Source organism: Drosophila teissieri, chromosome 3R (assembly GCF_016746235.2).
Source record: "Drosophila teissieri strain GT53w chromosome 3R, Prin_Dtei_1.1, whole genome shotgun sequence".
NCBI classification, from domain to species: Eukaryota; Metazoa; Arthropoda; class Insecta; order Diptera; family Drosophilidae; genus Drosophila; species Drosophila teissieri.
In genome coordinates this window covers 863,790-884,617 of record NC_053032.1, presented here as the reverse complement: position 1 = coordinate 884,617, position 20,828 = coordinate 863,790, and the positions used below count along the sequence as shown (strand labels likewise).

The following is a 20,828-nucleotide window of genomic DNA, read 5'->3' as shown; positions in this document are numbered from 1 at the left end:
TGGGACGTAAATTGCGCTGCTTCCGACCGGACGGAAAGGCGAAAGACAGAAACTGCTGAATACGCAGTCCGTGGTGCAGTGCTCGATAATCTGCCGGATCACGCCGACAACAAGTCGCTGACACGGCACCTAATCGACCACGCATTCGAGAGTCCGAAACTCCGCCGAAGAACGGCGAAACATTTAGGTTCAGTTTAAGAGAATAACTCCATCGAATAACATCGGTGCAACAATTGTGAACTTAGAATAATTTGAATCAATAAAGAGCAATTTAATAATTTGAATCAATAAAGATTATAGAGCAATCTAATAATTGACGCCCAACGGCCGAACATCCACGGCAGTGCACAGCAGAAAAAAAAAAACAGCAGTGCAGAAACAACAGTGCAAAATAGCACAACAGAACGACAAAAAACAAGGGAGCTGCAGGGAATGCCTTCCCCCCCTCCGAGGGAGAATACAGCCGGTAGCAGACAATTTCAATAATAACTAATTCGAAGGAAAAAATAAAATATGTAAGTGGGCTTTTTGTCAAAAAAAAAATAAATTTAAAAAAATCATTTGTGGAATTGGTAAAATAGTATGACAATATTCTAAATAATTTTTTAACAAAAATGCACAGAAAATTGTATACAAGTTTTTCGCAAGCGAAACAATTTCTTTCTTCTTCACATTAACTCATGCTCAGAGACGACAATAGCGACTCGTCAGAGGAAGACATAATTCGGGAGTATAAAACAAGACAGAACGCTATAGTCGAGTTCCCCGACTATCTGATACCCGTTACTCAGCTAGTGGAAGTGCGAAGGAGAGTCTTTAACACTGACAGTTTTTGAAGGCTTGTAGGCGTTAAAGTGGGCGTGGCAAAAAGTTTTTTGGCAAATCGATAGAAATTTACAAGTCTAATACAAAAATGAAAAAATATCAAAACATTTTTCAAAAGTGTGGGCGTGGCAGTTTTGGGCGGTTTGTGGGCGTTAGAGTGGGCGTGGCAAAAAGTTTTTTGGCAAATCGATAGAAATTGAAAAAATATCGAAACATTTGTCAAAAGTGTGGACGTGGCAGTTTTGGGCGGTTTGTGGGCGTTAGAGAGGGCGTGGCAAAAAGATTTTTGGCAAATCGATAGAAATTTACTAGACTAATACAAAAATGAAAAAATATCAAAACATTTTTTAAAAGTGTGGGCGTGGCAAAAAGATTTTTGGCAAATCGTTAGATATTTACAAGACTAATACAAAAATGAAAAAATATCGAAACATTTGTCAAAAGTGTGGACGTGGCAGTTTTGGGCGGTTTGTGGGCGTTAGAGTGGGCGTGGCAACATGAATCGACAAACTTGCGCTGCGTCTATGTCTCTGGAGTCTGTATGCTAAGTCTCAACTTTCTACCTTTTGCAGTTCCTGAGATCTCGACGTTCATACGGACGGACAGACGGACGGACATGGCCAGATCGACTCGGCTATTGATCCTGATCAATATATATACTTTATATGGTCGGAAACGCTTCCTTCTGCCTGTTACATACTTTTCAACGAATCTAGTATACCCTTTTACTCTACGAGTAACGGGTATAAAAATAAATACATTTTAAAGAAAATAAATTTTATTTTGTAAATTTTTTATATATTTTTACCTTTTGTTGCACTTTTTGTTCAAAATAATCATTAAATTTTACTTAATTTAATATTTTTGATAATAGTTTTTATTTATTTATTTGAAGAGTTGACTTAAGCTTGAAAGTTTAAGTGAACAGTTTTTGGAGCCATGGCTACTGAGGCCTTCGGCTATTGATAATAGTTAATCCTTATACATTCATTTAAAATCATTACATAGTCAGGGAATGAAAATCAAGCCGCCAATACAGGAAAATATGTATGCCCGCCATACAATTTCGTACTAAGCAGCAACTGCGCCGCGTGTTTTTTACACTGAGTTGAAAGTATCTTTTGCCTGGGAAATTCGGAGTTGGGCGTAGTTGGACTCTTTTGTATATGATACGAAACATATTCAAGAACAACACCTCATACGCCAAACCCAGGGAATGGTAGGGAATCGCTTTATTTTCTCCATCAAAGTTGAAAAATATGTGAACATTAGTACTGCGGTAAAACAGGTATGCCTGCACGTGCAAAGAATATTATACATTTATTCTACCTTGGTTTTACCGAGATTTGATGACCCTTTCCATAGAGACCATAACCAAGCCGGTCGGTTACATATTTTACCAAAACCTTTGTCAAAAGTGTGGGCGTGGCAGTTTTGGGCAGTTTGTGGGCGTTAGAGTGGGCGTGGCAAAAAGTTTTTTGGCGAATCGATAGAAATTTAGAAGACTTATACAAAAATGAAAAAATATCAAAACCTTTTTTAAAAGTGTGGGCGTGGCAGTTTTTGGCGGTTTGTGGGCGTTAGAGTGGGCGTGGCAACATGATTCGACAAACTTGCGCTGCGTCTATGTCCCAGGAGTCTGTATGCTTAATCTCAACTTTCTAGTTTTCTTAGTTCCTGAGATCTCGACGTTCATTCGGACAGACAGACGGACGGACAGACGGACATGGCCAGATCGACTCGGCTACTGATCCTGATCAAGAATATATATACTTTATATGGTCGGAAACGCTTCCTTCTGCCTGTTACATACTTTTCAACGAATCTAGTATACCCTTTTACTCTACGAGTAACGGGTATAAAAACCACGCCTCAAGTGGAAGCATTTAAAGAAATTACCATCCTACCAGGAGTGGACTGTTGTGAGCCCCTAGATATAATAAAATCTGTCCCGGAATTTAAAGGGAAACAGGAAACATACGTTTCTTGGAGGCAGGCTGCAAAAGCGGCCTACAAAGTATTCGAGCCTTATAATGGCAGCAACAGACATTATCAGGCCGTCGCAATTCTCAGAAATAAAGTAAGAGGGCCAGCGGCAGCTGAATTAGCCTCATTTAATACAGTATTATACTTTGATGCCATACATTAACACTTCTAACAAACAAAATCGTAATGACTCACGACGCGGCCGCAGCGGCTGTTTTAAATGAACAGTCCCGAAACGACGCGCTGTATGCGTTTGTGTCAGGTCTAAAAAAATCACTGAAAGTAGCTGTTTTCCCGGCACAGCCTTAGCCCTGGCCCACGAGGCCGAATCAAGTAATGATAGGAGTGTGTTCGCGGCTGGTTTCGCCAGGCATAAGGAAGAAAAAATTAACAAACCAAACACTCAACGACCATTCGGGTGGAGAAATCCATCACAGCAAAATTCATATAACTATGAGCAGGGTCAGAACCTAGGGGCATTTAAAAAAATGGCAATTTCATAAAACCCCAAGGGGAGGAAACCTTCAAACCGGCTCGCTTAGGCAGCAGTCTCGTCCGTATGTGGGAAACAGCCAGAGCCAGCCGCCTCCACCCGAACAAATGGAGGTTGATAACTCATTTCGGTCCAGGCAGCCTGCTACTTGGCAAAGGGGCAAGTCAAACGGACTCAACAAAGAATTAACTATATGCCAGAACAGAGGTGAGAAGAGGAAGAATATAACCAGGTGGCACATGAAAGGGTTAAACAAATAGAAGACGACCTCGACACAGACGACGTCTGCAATTTTTTAGGGTAAAATCCCTGCTTCCATATATCACTCGTACGTTAGCAGGGAGGGAAATCAAATTACTTATTGATACTGGCTCTTTAAAAAAGTGCCTAAGTGCCTAATTTCTCTCTTTAATGTTCATTCAAATTTTTTTCGTCGGGCTTGACTTACTGCAAGAATGCAAGACTTACCAAAAATATACTAGAAACTAGTAAAGGGGTAGAAACAATCCAATTCTCTAAAACCGAAAATGTTAACATCATCCAAATAGACGACAAAGACGTCCCACCGGCACTAAAGCCGCTTTTGACAATATGATAGCAAAAAATTGTAGGGCCTTCGCCGACACAGATGAAGCCCTACCATACAACATAAATACAATGGCAACCATAAAAACAGACAGAGACCCCATGGGCGTAACGGAATTTGTAAACGCGGAGGTTAAACAACTTCTGGCGAATGGCATAATAAGGCCAGCCCGATCGCCCTACAACAACCCGACTTGGCTTGTAGACAAAAAGGGATTTGACCAAAACGGGGTAAAAAGAAACGGTTGGATATCGACTTTAGAAAGTGGAACCAAAAATCCTTAAAAGCGAAAACAAGCAAGTATAAGCCAAAAAAAAAATTAATATAAATATGACTGAAAAACAAAAAACAACATTTAAGAGGCTAAGAGAGATACTGGCATCAGAAGACGTTCTTCTTTCATACCAAGACTTTAAAAAACCGTTCGACTTAACGACGGATGCATCTGGGTACGGACTTAGAGCCGTTTTATCCCAAGACAAGTGCCCAATTACAATGATCCTAAAAAATCCTAATGCGAAGCTAAAACGTTGGAATGGGATTATCGAAGACTATGGGGCGAAACTTATTTACACGCCAAGAAAAGAAAACCTCGTAGCAGTCGCGTTATCTCGTCAGAACGTAAACGCATTAGAAGACACATACGAGTCAGACGCATTATCTCGCCAAAGCAAAAGGGTTTGTAAAGACACATACGAGTCGGACGCAACCACAATACATAGCAAAGAATCACTGACCTTCGACAAAACAGACAAGCCAATTAATTGTTTCAGGAATCAGATCATTATAGAAGAGGGTAAAAATTCAGTGAATAACCTTATTCTTTTAAAAACAAAATGAGGCACGTAATAAGATTTTCCGCCCGGGAAAACCTTATAAACAGCATTAAAGATGTGGTGAATGCGGGAGTCGTCAACGCAATACATTGGACACTTCCAATCCTAGCATTTATTCAACACTCACTAATAGAAGCATTCCCAAATACCACATTTAGATATTCGAAACATGTGGTGCAAGATATTACAGACAAAACGGAACAAAGGGAAATCGCCACAGCCGAACACAATAGGGCCCATCGCGTAGCCCAAGAAAATGTGAAACAGATCTTGCGAGACTTCTTCTTCCCAAAAATACTTCGCCTAACAACGGAAACGGCATCTAACTGCAAGATCTGTTCTATGGCCAAGTATAGTCGACACCCCAATAAACATAAAATCGGACAGACGCCAATTCTCTCTTATGCTGGAGAAATACTCCACATCGATATATTTTCAACAGATGGGACCTTTTTCCTTACGTGTGTCGACAAATTTTTAAAATTTGCTATTGTACAGGCAATCGCATCAAGGGCAATCGTGGACGTAAAGTCACCAATATTAAATATAGCCAACTTCTTTCCAAACGTAAAAACCATCTATGTATTGTGACAAGGAAAGGTCACTAAATTCAAAAACTATTAAATCAGTCCTCCTCAACAATTTAAACATTTCAATTTACACAGTACTTCCAACGGGCAGGCATTCAACACCAGTATAATTCGCGAAAGAAATCAGTGATAAAATTCAACAAGCACAGAATAGGAGCTTGGAAAAATTCAATAAACATAGGACGGAAGAAGATTACCAAGTAGGCGATAAAGTTTTCATAAGGTCAAACAAACGCTTGGGAAACAAACTCTCGCCGCTTTGCTCTGAACAAACCATTGAAGCAGACCTGGGGACCACGGTTCTCATAAAGGGGAGGGTGGTCCATAAAGATGTGACGTTCAGCCGTGCCTCGGGTAGTCAGGGCTGGCCAGGGTCGTCCAGGAAATTTCTTTGTTTCAGGACAGTGGTGCTAGAGACGAATCCCCGACCCGAGGCGTAGAGAATTATGTGGGGCCCTGAAGTCAACGTAGAGAATTATACGGGACCCTGAAGTCAGCGTAGATATTATATATGGGACCCTGAAGTCAACGTAGAGAATTATACGGGACCCTGAAGTCAGCGTAGAGAATTATGTGGGACCCTGAAGTCAACGTAGAGAATTATGTGGGACCCTGAAGTCAGCGTAGAGAATTATACGGGACCCTGAAGTCAGCGTATATAAGCAGGACCCTGAAGTCAGCTAGGGCGGGGTATATACGTAGGGGTTGAGCTTACTCTCCAATAGTTACCACTTGTTGATCCCGGTCCTGATCTTGCTGCTTTCCCGCTCGCTGGTGACTTCCACCTCGGTCGACTCCGACCACCGACTGATCATTCTGAGGCCAGCCGCCCGCTTTATATAGCGCTTGGCTGGTTTTTTTGGTTCTTGATCAGGATCAATAGCCGAGTCGATCTGGCCATGTCCGTCTGTCCGTCCGTCTGTCCGTCTGTCTGTCCGTCCGTATGAACGTCGAGATCTCAGGAACTATAGAAGCTAGAAAGTTGAGAGTAAGCATACAGCCTCCAGAGACATAGACGCAGCGCAAGTTTGTCGATTCATGTTGCCACGCCCACTCTAACGCCCACAAACCGCCCAAAACTGCCACGCCTACACTTTTGAAAAATGTTTTGATATTTTTTCATTTTCTTATTAGAATTGTAAATTTCTATCGATCTGCAGAAAAACTTGTTGCCACGCCTACCCTAACGCCCACAAACCGGCCAAAACTGCCACGCCCACACTTTTGAAAAATGTTTTAATATTTTTTCATTTTTGTATTAGTCTTGTAAATTTTTATCGATTTGCTAAAAAAACTTTTTGCCACGCCCACTCTAACGCCCAAAAACCGTCAAAAACTGTCAGTGATGAAGACTCTCCTTCGCACTTCCACTAGCTGAGTAACGGGTATCAGATAGTCGGGGAACTCGACTATAGCGTTCTCTCTTGTTTTTTATTATTATGTATAATGTATTATATATTATTGTGCGCGGCCGCGTCACAAAGACAATCTTCGTTAATCACCCCTTACTTATTTTTATATAATATTTCGTTTAGGCTAGGAGCATATTTTCTACCTCTAGTAATAGCAGCTGTGACGACAGACGCGGTGACAAAAATCGGCAACTACACGAACTCGGACTACATCCCTATAACGGACGGGACAGATACGGATACTTTCAACACTCAACGAACATGACGTCCTACGAAGACAACGCAGACCAGACGGAGAAGCTTACGGTGGGCTTTACAGATGACCAAAGGACACCAGTGGAAAAGGCGGACCTTTAGCATATTCGCAATTTAGTTGCCTTTCTTAAAATACACCATAGGGGAACTAGGAGCATTAATATACTGGGAACAACGTTAAAGGTTATTTCAGGAACTCCCGACATTGATAACTGGGAGAAAATAAAATTTAATCAGGAGCCATTAAGTAGAACGGAAGAAAGTCAAAACGAGTTAAATATAAAATCTCAAGATAGACTAAACGAGCTAACCAACTCGCTAAATAGAAACCAGAAGCTCACCTCTTAGAGATCATCTTAGCGAAAAATAGAATAATCATCGCAGATTTGGAAAATATAGTAATGGGGGTAACCCTGGCCAAACTAAATATTGTAAACCCAGCTATCCTGGATAGTACCGATATAAGCGAACTCAAAGACAAACAGCCCACAAATATTCCTTTTGGTAGAAATATTAGAAGTATCTAGTGTAAGCGTTTTTCAAAATTATGAATTAATTCATTTCCTCATTAAAGTACCAGACGCTAAGTTCGTCTGTAAAAAAATCGCTGTTTACCCGGTTCAACACCACAACCGGATCCTAGATTTCGATGACGGAAATCTGGTCGCTGAATGCGTCGCTCGGATTATAAACATCGGGGACTGCAAGACAGAAGTCGGAGCAACTTTCTGCAAGGAACTTCAGAGCAGGACATTCGCACGTCAAATGGTTGCGGGGACTATTGCACACTGTAATACGCTTCCGGAACCTGAACTCAGTCACCATTGTGGACAATGCCAACATCATCATCAATAATGCCAACATGACCATCATAGACGATAACGGTCTCGTCTAGACTGTAGCTGGTACCTACCTGGTTAATTACTCAAACAGTTTCCCTAAATGGAACCTGGTATGTCAACCAGCTAGGAAGCTCAAGAAAAAAATCCGCAGTGGCGGCCATGACCTTGGTGAATGTCACTTCACACCAGGACCGACTAAGCCTCCCTCTATTACACGAGCTGAGCCTGAGAAACCTCCATCACATCGAAGCTATAAAGGAAAGGTTCCTGTTGGGATCCCTCGTCGGCTACTCCTTAATCGTTGTAGTTCTACCCTGCGTCATCTGGCTTAGCCGTCTGATTTGGATAGCTAATCGGCGCACCAACTCAAAGAGCGGTGACTACATAGAGGAGGCCGCCGGGACGACGACCATTTAAAGGAGGGAAGAGTTAGCACGCGTAACGAAATATTGCGAAACTCCCAAGTTGCAGACCGGACGGAAAGGCCCGCACGCGAAGGACAAATGCTGAATACGCAGTCCGTGGTGCAGTCCAACAAGTGGCCGTCGTCAAGCGGACGCAAAGTCGCTGACACGGCACCTAATCGACCGCGCAGTCGAGAGTCCGAAACTCCGCCGAAGAACAGCGAAACATTTAGGTTCAGTTTAAGAGAATAACTCCATCGATTAACATAGGTGCAACAATTGTGAACTTAAAATAATTTAAATCAATAAAGAATAAAGAGCAATCTAATAATTTGAATCAATAAACAAGAGAGAACGCTATAGTCGAGTTCCCCGACTATCTGATACCCGTTACTCAGCTAGTGAAAGTGCGAAGGAGTCTTCAGCACTGACAGTTTTTGGCGGTTTGTGGGCGCTAGAGTGGGCGTGGCAAAAAGTTTTTTGGCAAATCGATAGAAATTTATAAGACTGATACAAAAATGAAAAAATATCAAAACATTTTTCAAAAGTGTGGGCGTAGCAGCTTTGGGCGATTTGTGGGCGTTAGAGTGGGCGTGGCAAAAGTTTTTTGGCAAATCGTAAGAAATTTATAAGACTAATACAAAAATGAAAAAATATCAAAACATTTTTCAAAAGTTTGGGCGTGGCAGTTTTTGGCGGTTTGTGGGCGTTAGAGTGGGCGTGGCAACATGAATCGACAAACTTGCGCTGCGTCTATGTTTCAGGAGTCAGTATGCTTAATCTCAACTTTCTACCTTTTGTAGTTCCTGAGATCTCGACGTTCATACGGACAGACAGACGGACAGACGGACGGACAGACGGACGGACAGACGGACGGACAGACGGACGGACAGACGGACATGGCCAGATCGACTCGGCTATTGATCCGAATCAAGAATATATATACTTTATATGGTCGGAAACGCTTCCTTCTACTTGTTACATACTTTTCAACGAATCTAGTATACCCTTTTACTCTACGAGTAACGGGTATAATTATAAAGAGCAATCTAATAATTTATATAGTAGGAGTTATAGTAGGGGTAATGAAGCTTCTTCCATTTCTATTTGTTGTGGTGTATTTTGATTTCGTTTATTTTTTAATTTTAATTATGCTTTATGTAAACATCATGAATGGGTTGAATAATACGTATCTTAAACAAGAGTACAATAAAATAAGTGCAATGATGACAACGGTCATTAGTATGTAACGTGTAATGTTGTCTGAAATCATTTGGTTAATTTCCTTTGTTATACAATTTGTATTTTTGTTTTGTATAGTAGTGTGTATAGTGGTGTCAAATCTATTCGTAGTTTTATAAGATTTTCATCGTAAAATTAAGCCATTAATTTGTATTTTACAATGGTTTAATTTTTTTTGTCTTCTATTTTCATATTATTAACTTTATTTGTGATTCATTTTTTTGATCAATGTTGAGTTCCAGGTTACGATTGTGTTAGATATTTTAGTATATCATCCAATTTTAGAGTTTAATAAAATTGGTAACACCTTCATTGTTTAATAATTTTCGGTATTCTAAACTATATTTCCTCTTTCAAAATATGATTGTCTGTCTCTGTAATCTATCCGTTGAAGTCTGGGTAAAGTGTAATTTTAATTGTGTTTATTCGTGAAAAGTTAATGGGTTTGTGAGATATGATTAATAATTGGTTATCAAAGTGGATGTTTTAATGTTTAAAATATTTTGGCTGTTATCGTTCTCAAGTTTATCGTAGTTTAGTAGTTTGGGATTAAGCAGTCCGAGTCTGGAAAGCTGCATTGCCATTTCCAAATCGTCTGTGTATTCTGTAATCTGCATGAGTTCACATAAAAGAGTGTTAATCAAGCTGTTGTCGTCTTCATTATTCAGTATCTTTTGCATTCCCTCATTTATCGATCGTATAAGGTCGTTTAGTATATGTAATTGTACTGAGTTTTGGGCGTTTGTGTCAAGTTTTTCTTGCTTTCCTTTCGATCATATACATCAAGTGTCCCAAATAGATACTTAACAAGAGAGAACGTTATAGTCGAGTTCCCCAACAATCTGATACCCGTTACTCAGCTAGTAGAAGTTCGAAGGAGAGATTTCAACACTGACAGTTTTTGGCGGTTTGTGGTCGTTATGGGTGGCGTGGCAAAATGTTTATTGCATGCAAGACCACTAATTCCACTTTGTGCTCAATGTTGGTTTCTGTTGTATTTACTTCGTTTAGTCCCTCTCCCCATTTCCTTATTATTTCCATGTATATGTCGGCTCACACAGTTAAGACGGTTTGTATAGTTGTATCCCCTTGTATATGATTAACAAGGGATCATTGTAAGAGGGGTTCCCCAGCAAGAGAAAACAGCACAGTCGAATTAATTTAAATCATTATCATTATTCACTGATTTACTTTAAGCTATGATTATGTACAGGCGTCTGTGTGTGTATATACGTAAAATAGATAGTTAGACCGGCGGCGGGCGTTCAGCGTCGTGTGCAAATTCAGACTGATTTTTGGCCTCTCCTCCATTCTCCGTCTCCTTGGTTGCTTGGTTGTTGGCAATGCCGGTCGCCACATTTATATTGTATTTCTGCTCGATCATTTTCATCAAGTGTTCCAAATAGATATTTATAAACAAGAGAGAATGCTATAGTCGAGTTCCCCGACTATCTGATACCCGTTACTCAGATGGTGAAAGTGCGCAGGAGAGCCTTTAACAATGACAGTTTTTGCGGTTTGTGGGCGTTAAAGTGGGCGTGGCAAAACGTTTTTTGGCAAACCGATAGAAATTAAGGAGACATTCACAAAAATAAAAAAAATGTCCAAACATTTTTGAAAAGTGTGGGCGTGGCAGCTTTGGGCGGTTTGTGGGCGTTAGAGTAGGCGTGGCAAGAAGTTTTTTGGCAAACCGATAGAAATTAAGGAGACTAACACAAAAATAAAAAAATATCCAAACATTTTTCAAAAGTGTGGGCGTGGCAGTTTTAGGCGGTTTGTGGGCGTTCGAGTGGGCGTGGCAACATGACAAACTTGCGCTGCTTCTCTGGAGTCTGCATGCTGAATCTCAACTTTCTAGCTTTTATAGTTGCTGAGATCTCGACGTTCATACGGACGGACAGACGGACAGTCGGACAGACGGACAGTCGGAAAGACGGACAGTCGGACAGACGGACATGGCCAGATCGACTCGGCAATTGATCCTGATCAAGAATATATATACTTTATATGGTCGGAAACGCCTTCTGCCTGTTACATACTTTTCAACGAATCTAGTATACCTTTTTACTCTACGAGTAACGGGTATAATTAATCCCACAACGTTAATAAGTCCCTGTTTATTTCTATAATACAGGGTAGTGCTCTTTATACTTTATCGAATAAAGATATTACCTGGTGTTCATGGTAGTCGGTACGTAGCCTTTGCTCAAAATAATCAGCTACGATGTCCATTCAAGTTAAGTTGATTATCAAACAATGATCTTCATAGGAGGATGGTATCTGGACTTGTTAATCAAAAAAAGCAGATATCCGTGAATTGTGTCAATATTATTAATTTTAAATTGCTTGCCATGAACTGCAGTAATCATCATATTGAAAGTTGATTATTTTTCGTTCGTTTTTTGAATTGTGTTTTGTGGTAGTGAGTAACTATTTATATTAGTGATGTAATGCTCAGAGTCTGTCTGCTCCACATTTTTGGTTGGTGTCAATGGATTTTCTAATTTGCCTTTCCTTTATTATATTCTAGATAAGTAATCGGTATTGTCCTGTTGTGCAGTATGATGGGTTTGTTCACTCAAGTTTTTTTCTGGGAAGAGCATTCGCAACGTAATTATACCCGTTACTCGTAGAGTAAAAGGGTATACTAGATTCGTTGAAAAGTATGTAACAAGCAGAAGGAAGCGTTTCCGACCATATAAAGTATATATGTTCTTGATCAGGATCAATAGCCGAGTCGATCTGGCCATGTCCGTCTGTCCGTCCGTCCGTCCGTCCGTCTGTCCGTCCGTATGAACGTCGAGATCTCACTAACTAATCGGGTGTCCCTCTTGTAAGAGTACTGCACTCAAAGCGACATCATTAATGTACATTTCTTTGTAAAGTCGGGTACTTTAAGAATTGGGTCCTATGAAATTAGATATTTTAATTTTTTGAATGCCAAGTCATATTTTAGGTTGGTAGTGTCAATTTGTGTGTTCATATTTAAACACTTCCTCATCGGTTACGGTGGTATACTGTCAGTCCAAGAGAAGCTCTATTTCTTTTGGTTTAGTGGGAATTGGATTATTTTGAATGGCTTTAATTTTATCAGGGCTTGAGTTTATGCCGTATGGTGTTAGAACGTGAGCTTTAAATACTCACACTGGTAAAGCTGTGATTAAGGGTTGCCTTTTGCCAGTTTTTCGAAAACTAGTCCGAGCGATTGTAGATGCTCTTTTAGGGATGTCAAATATACAATTATGTCGTTCAAGTACACGAGACAATGCATATTAAGGAGCGGTCGCAAGAAATTATTCATGACCGTTGAAAGGTGGCTGGTGCATTTTTTAATCCGAATGGCATACCTAATAATTTGTTATGACTGTGCTTGGTGGAAGGTATGTGTCGCCGCCTTATATTATATGTCGCTGCTTTATAATATATTTGTCATGCTGAAGCATTATACCATGTTATTGTTAATTTAAATAAATGATGAAATGTAAAGCAATTCGCAGAATTCTCTATATTCTCTAGAACTCGTCTTGTGTCCGTTCGATGCCTGGGCTAACGGTTGTTTCTGTTTTGCGTAGCCTAGGCGCGACATGGCTGTAAGAAGTGTGGTGCCAAGCTTCGAGTAGTTTCGGGTCTGAATTCCAGTGAACTTCGACGCGACAAAAAAGCAAGAACGCAGTCGAGTAGATTTGAGGCACCGTTATGCTGATCTGGCACAAGCCAATAGATACTAAGTTTGGTGTAGATATGGCACAGTCTTCATTTAAGAGCTCAGTATGTCATTGCCTAGGAAACGCGCTGCCCGTGGCATCGACGGTATCGATATAAGGGTCTTTTAAAACTCCTCCAAATTAAAGGGGTTAGAGGTCTGGGGCTTAAAGTTGAGTACTAATTGTCGTCTATGGTGATGTGGTCATGTCGTTGGCTCCAATGCAGCGTATAACGTGTTCGCTGACGCTGCGTTCGATACGCCCAAATGCGATCAGCTCATTCTGTTCATCTCCAGTAACATAAAGGGCCAGTATGTAGTCAATTTGGTTCATAAGGGTGTATAGCGCAGCGTTTAAAAAACTGCCGTAAGTTTCATTTCACATGATTTTGCTTCTGCTTCTGAAAAATCAGAAGTCGCAGTCTAAGCATAAGTAAAAATCACGCAGCGACGAATATCAAAAATCAGCAGCAGTCGCCGTTTTTCGCTTTCTGCTTTGCTGTTGCTTTTGATCGTAGACGTAAGTCGCTGCTGCAGCTACCGACGACTTTCGGAAGTCGTCAGCAGTCGCAGCAGCATAAGTCGGCGCCTTTGACTGTTTGCTGCTTTTGATTTTCGTTGCTAGTGCTGCTGATCAACAGTCGCAGCAACGTAAGTCGGTGCTTTCGACTTTTTGCTACTTCTAATTTTCGCTGCCGAGCAGCATAAGGCGACAGACGCATGACAAATTCATTCAGTAGCCGCGACTTGTATTTGATTACGAATGACTAAATTTTTTGGAAATTACTTATAGCGTACTTCTTGTACTTTTTTATTTTTTTGACTTTCTTTTTGTATAATGCTTATAAAATAATAAAACGAATCAATTTAAAAAAGATTATAGAAACAAAACTAGCAAAAATAAAAACATATATGAATAACATAGTATATGAATAGTATATGTTTTAATGAATAATACATAAGTAAATTTTCATTGTTTTCTGTTTTAACTATTATTTTACTTATTTTATAAACCACTAAGAGTAAGTTCTTCGTTTTCAAAAAAACGTTACTAACTGCGTATAACTCCTGGTCAGTATACTGCTTTCCTTTCCAGTAAGATAGCACGTCTATGTCAAATTTTTGATACGCAAGTTGTAGATTTTCAATTTTTGTGTACACGCCTATTGAACTATTTACTTTTGATTGAACGCCTTGCGATAAATAGGCCTCTAACATTTCGTCTTCCTCGTCATAAAAGAAATTGTCTATTTGATTAAAGCTAGAGTTGGGAGTTGAACACATATTGCCAGTAGGGTTCAGACTATATAGTCTGCCACAAATTGATTTTAAATGATTTATTGCGTCGGTTTTTTGTTGCATATGTTTAAAGCGGGGATCCAAAAACAAGCATGAAACTACAAATTTATTATTTAACAATGTTTTTGTTCGTGTTTCTATTGAATTTAACATTTTATTTCCAATAGTTTTTGTTAAATTGTGACTTGAATCATTGACTATTTTTTCGGTCGATATTTTTAGTTTAAGCCATTGGGCGTAAAAATGACTATAATGTAGTTGCTCCTCTTGGAATCTTTGTATAGATTTTTGCAAGGGACTAAAAACATTACAATATGTTTCAATAAAATCCCAAAACGAGGCATCTACATCAAAATTCTCTTCATCCGTTCTGTTTTTAAGAGACTCAATTTTACTTAAAATATATTTCGCTTCCAACAAGTTTTTTAACATTATGTACATACGTGGATCCCCATCTTGTTGGACAGTCTAATTGTGGCACTTTTAATTTTTTAAGCTCAAATATTTCGCGATATCCATTCGATGGTTTTCTAATATATTTAGTCATATTCCTACAATTAAGTATGTATTTAAGTATGTCCAATGATTTAATTACATCGAGGGCACAATCTTCAATATTTCCTATTAAAACTTTGGGGAATTTTTTTTTTTATTAACTCTATTATATCTAAATAATCGTCGTTGGTGCACTCTTAATCGTTCTCTTCATAATTTTGTTCAGACACAAATGACAAAATATTAGTTGCCTTAAGCATATTTGCCCCGTTGTCAGAAGTAATGGATACGATTTGATTTAAACTTATATTATATTTATTAAGCACTTTAATCACTTCGGTTGCAAGATTTTTGGCTCCACTTGATCCTGCACCTTTCAACTCAATCATTCTTAAAATAATAGATTTTATTTGAGCCGAATTTATATACTGTGCACTTATTCCAAAAATATTTCTGGACATACGCGTTGCACTGTCTATTTTCAAAGATAATAACGTGTTTTGAAGTTCAGCTGTTATATGTGTTCTTATATTGTTTGCCACTATTTCCAATGTATTTTTACAGTTTGCTGCGTTTAATTTCATTATTTTCCCTTCAGCTGTTTTTAGACCTTCACAAATTGGATAAAGTATGTTTCTCATATTTTGTGAATTTAAAATATTGAAGGGCTATTTTCGCTATTTTCGGTTACCAATTATATATGTATATGATCTTATTAGTTGTTTTTTATTTTTTTATTATTTATTTCTAAACTAATCACAATAACATTAATTTTGTGTTGTTTTTGTAAATGTGCTTTTAAATTTGATATTCTATTATTTTTGAGAGAGCTTTTACATATGTATATTACTTACAGCTAAGCCCTCGACTGCCTTATTTTCAAAATATTTCCAAACTTCACTTTTTGCCATGGTTAGCAGAAATGTGCAAGTGAGTGTAGGTGTGAATCAAGCAGCAAACGTTTTACAAGTAAAATTAATATGAGGATATAAACGCTGCGACGGCTGCAGCCGCTGCAAATGTCTTCCAAGAATTTGTCGCCTCATGCGTCTGTCGCCTTATGCTGCTCGGCAGCAAAAATCAGAAGAAGCAAAAAGTCGAAAGCACCGACTTACGCTGCTGCGACTGTTGATCAGCAGCACTAGCAACGAAAATCAAATGCAGCAAACAGTCGAAGGCGCCGACTTATGCTGCTGCGACTGCTAACGACTTCCGAAAGTCGTCGGTAGCTGCAGCAGCGACTTACGTCTACGATCAAAAGCAACAGCAAAGCAGAAAGCGAAAAAACGAAAAACGGCGACTGCTGCTGATTTTTGATATTCGTCGCTGCGTGATTTTTACTTATGCTTTGACTGCGACTTCTGATTTTTCAGAAGCAGAAGCAATTGTTCACTTTCTGATATCGCTCGCAGCAGAATCAGTGAAAAGCAAAAATATTGCGACTTCTGCTAATTCGACTGCAGTTTTCAAACACTGGTATAGCGTGTCCAGATCGTTGAATTTTTGCACATTACCAATCTGGTGGGGAACGGAACGGAAAATGACACGAGCCATTTTGCTGATGTTCTTGTTGTTATCTTATCTTATCTTATCTTATCTTATCTTATCTTATCTTATCTTATCTTATCTTATCTTATCTTATCTTATCTTATCTTATCTTATCTTATCTTATCTTATCTTATCTTATCTTATCTTATCTTATCTTATCTTATCTTAAATTATCTTATCTTATCTTATTTATTTGTCTCATTCAATATTGTTTGATTTTATTTTTCAGTTATATATTTATTTTTTTAAATTTGTTTTCTCAAAATAGATTTGGATTATCCAAAGGGTTGAACTATCAATTTTGAATGGGATTTACAACCTCTTAGAAATTGTTTACACTTCGTTGTACGGTTTCGCGTTATTGTCAAGGAATTTATAAAAACTTAAAGCGATATTGACCGTCGCATGAGTTTCTAAAGCGTTGTGTTATTGTCGATAGTCACAAATCAAATGTAAGCAAAATTGAGGAGAAGCCATAGCTGTTCAAGTTGTTTTACCGCTAAACCAGCTAATATTTTACCAAACCGTTAAAAAAAATAATTCCGTTCAAGCTGCTTACTAAAATAAAATTTATACAGCTCTCAAAAAAAGATATTATACAGAACGACAGACAGTCGAGCATACAAAGGGACATATGCTTTCGATACGAAAAGGAAGTTAAATTCAGTTATAAAATTTATTGAATTCGTATGTATTTGTATTGTAAACGTATGTAACAGGTAGAAGAAAGCGTTTCTGGTCGTAGAAAGTATATATATTTTTGATCAGAATATATGAATACCGATATGAATTAATATTTAGCATGTATTGCTAAATTCTTACGCCCACAAGCTGCTTGTTTGCCTCAGCGATTTGTTATAGTTTCATATATGTAATTTTAGTTACATATATTAACCGCTTTTTGCGCTAGTGAGAAATATCGAAAAAAATGGTTTAAATATTGGCTTGCATATCCAGATCGCAACTCCCTACAGAACGACAGACAGTCAAACAAACAAAAATGAACAAAAGGCCGTAAAATGCACAGTGTTGGGGAGTACCTAGATACTTGTTCCTAGGTACCATTTTTTAATATCTTTTACCTTACCTAGGTATAAAAATATTATGCTAACTTTTACCTTCCCTAGGTACTAATTTGTATATACCTAGAGAAGTAGGTGAGCTAGGTACAAGGTACTGAAATATTTGTGTTTTGCATTATTTATTACTAAAAAGACTTTTTGATTATTTTCCTTTGAACAAAATAATCGAACTCCACAATAATAAAAAAGCTGATTCCACCATAGAAAGTTATTTATGTTGCGATTATAATTGCACCATTTTCCACGCAAATGCTGTTCGGCTATTATTAGCTTGAAGCAAACTCATATTTGAAACTACCTTAACAATTTGTGAAAGAACCCAGTACAGTACATAAGAGACGAAAAATGTCCGGAAAAAAGCTCAAATAAAAAGGAACTACCTTTTATTTTAAATGTCAAATTTTTTAAGCCAGATGCCAAATGTGTACTGTGTATAAATAAGACGATTAAATTAGACTGGAAATTTATACAAAACATCTTAAGTACAATATAATTATATTATATGTTCATATGTGTGTATTTGTGTGCAAGTGAAAAAATAAAAGTGAAGTAAAGTAAATGAAAATACGTATAATTTCTGTGCTTCGGGATATAAAAGTTCGTTTATACTGTTTAAATTAAAAAACATTTTGTTGACAAAATCAAATTTTGTAAAGTGTTAAAAGGGTATTTCCTCGGACAATATTTTATGCGCGAAATGTGTATTTAATTTAGAAAATATAAAAAATAGTTCTTTGATGTGTTGACGTTTTCTTATACCAAATCAAATCGGCACATTTTATTTCACACATACACATGTATGTGTGGTTTTGTGATGGAATTTTGGCGCCAAATATTGTATGTGCGTTTGTAAAAATGAATGGCTACATCAATATATATTGGAAATTGATGATATATATTGATGTAGCCAGTCATTTTTACATACGCACTTACAATATTTGGCCGAAATTCCGTCACAAGTAAATGTTAAGAAGTTTTAAAAATATTTGATTCTACATATTAATACTTTTATTGTAGAGGGTGCATCCAAACAAAACCAAATTTCTTCTGTTTCCAAAATTCAAACCAGGTAAAGAAAAAAATTTTTTTTTTTTACGCGCGAGTCCCACGGCTACACCTCCCGCCCAACCGACCGAGGGGCGCTGCCGTGTATCGTACGGCTCGAATCGCGGGAAGATAGACGCGATATAGAAGACAGTAAAGGACGAGGAAATATATGTATGCTAGTAGTAATATCTAAGAATTCGTTAAGTACGTTAGTATTGATCGCTTTAAAAACGGCAGAGAGGCAGAATTAGAGATAATAGGATAGAATCTATTATAGTCAGAACATAGGGATCATGCAACTCATAGTTAGATCTACAATGATTTAAAATTAGAGGTACGTAATTTCTAGTAAATCTGCTTGGAACAGTGAAGTTTAGCCGACTAACAAAGTCGGGACTATCCACTTCACCACGAATAAGGTTAAAAATAAAGACTGTTCCAAGCATCGTTCTACGGTTAGCTAAGGAGGGTAAGTTAATTAACATTAATCTACTCGAATAAGGAGGTTATCTACGGTTTGCATCCCAATTAAGGCGCCGAAAGGCAAAAAGTAAGAAGTTCTTTTGAACCGATTCAATGCGGTCCGAGTAAACTTCATATTGTGGACTCCAAACAGGTGATCCATACTCGAGGATCGGACGGACTAGAGAAATAAATAAGGTTTTGGTCATGTAAGGATCATCAAATTCCTTTGACCACCGTTTTATAAAACCAAGCACACCCCTGGCCTTATTGACAATAGACGAAATATGGTCCGAAAATTTAAGTTTAGGGTCCAGAAGAACACCAAGATCATCAACATGTGTTATTCTGTCCAAAGAGCACCCACTTAAAGTGTAAGTTGCGTGCATTGAGTTGGCACGACAAAAGGTCATAACTTTACACTTAGAGCCATTTAAGTTTAATACGTTATCACGGCACCATGTTTGAAAGCAACCTAGATCGGATTGTAAGTCCAAATGGCGAGAAATGTCCTTATATTGCAAGCATAATTTTACATCATCCGCGTACATTAGTACACTCGAATGATTTATTATTAAGGGAAGGTCGTTAATAAATAAGGTAAAAAGGAGCGGACCTAGGTGGCTCCCTTGTGGGACGCCGGATGTGACTCGGAGAATACAAGAAAGAGAATTTTTAAAGAGGACCCGTTGCGTCTTGCCATTCAGATAACTTAGAATCCAATTTCGGAGATCAACAGGGAAACCTAATAAATCAAGTTTTTTTATTAAAAGTGAATGATTAACAGAGTCGAATGCTTTACTAAAATCAGTATAAATGACATCTGTTTGAAGATTATTTTTGAAACCCTGTACTACGAAGGAAGTTAGCTCCAGAAGGTTAGTAGTTGTTGATCTGCGTTTCATGAAACCATGCTGACATGGTGAAATAATTGACCTACAAAGGTGCTGCAAATGAGGAGTGATAACGTTTTCAAAAAGCTTAGGGATAGCAGACAATTTGGAGATTCCTTTGTAATTGCTTGCATCCGATTTGCTACCTTTTTTATGGAGAGGGATCACAAAGGACTCCTTCCATATTTGGGGGAACTGTTTAGATTCTAGAGATAAGTTAAACAGTTTTAGTAGAGGTTTGCACAAGGCTTCCGCACAGAATCTAAGCACACAGCCAGGAATTCCGTCGGGACCTGGCAAATAGACAGGCTTAACTCGCTGAAGATCATAAAGCAGTGAGCTTTCGTTTAAAGTGGGACAGAATATTAAATTTGACTTTGATACCGCGTAAGAGTAAGGTCGTTCGGAATGAGGTAACGTAGAATATGTGGTTTGAAAAAACTTGGCAAATAGATCGGCTATTGCCTGATCCGATGTTACCGAAGTATTTTCAAAAAATAGAGAGGAAGGGTAACTAGTTGTTTTGCGCTTAGTGTTAACGAAATTATAAAACTGTTTGGGATCCTGTGCGAACTGGAACTTACAACGGTTTAAATAATTGTTATAACACTGAGCATTAAGCACGGTAAAATTTAACCGAGCACTTACATATTTAGAAAATATAGATTGAGAACCGGTATTTTTAAATTTTATATAAAGTTTGGACTTAACATTTCTTAGATGTGTCAACTCTTTATTAAACCAAGGAGGTTTGTTAGAGGTAGACGGATAGTACTTCGGAACACAAGAGTTGAAAAATGATTTAATTGCAGTATAAAAATATCTTTG

At 38.3% G+C, this 20,828-nt stretch overlaps 1 protein-coding gene across 5 annotated transcripts in view; it reads right to left on the bottom strand.

The window, feature by feature from the left end:
* The window catches only part of LOC122620870 (unconventional myosin-VIIa), a 1,106,244-nt gene that overhangs the window by 297,349 nt on the left and 788,067 nt on the right, over window positions 1-20,828 (bottom strand). The window lies entirely within an intron of this gene.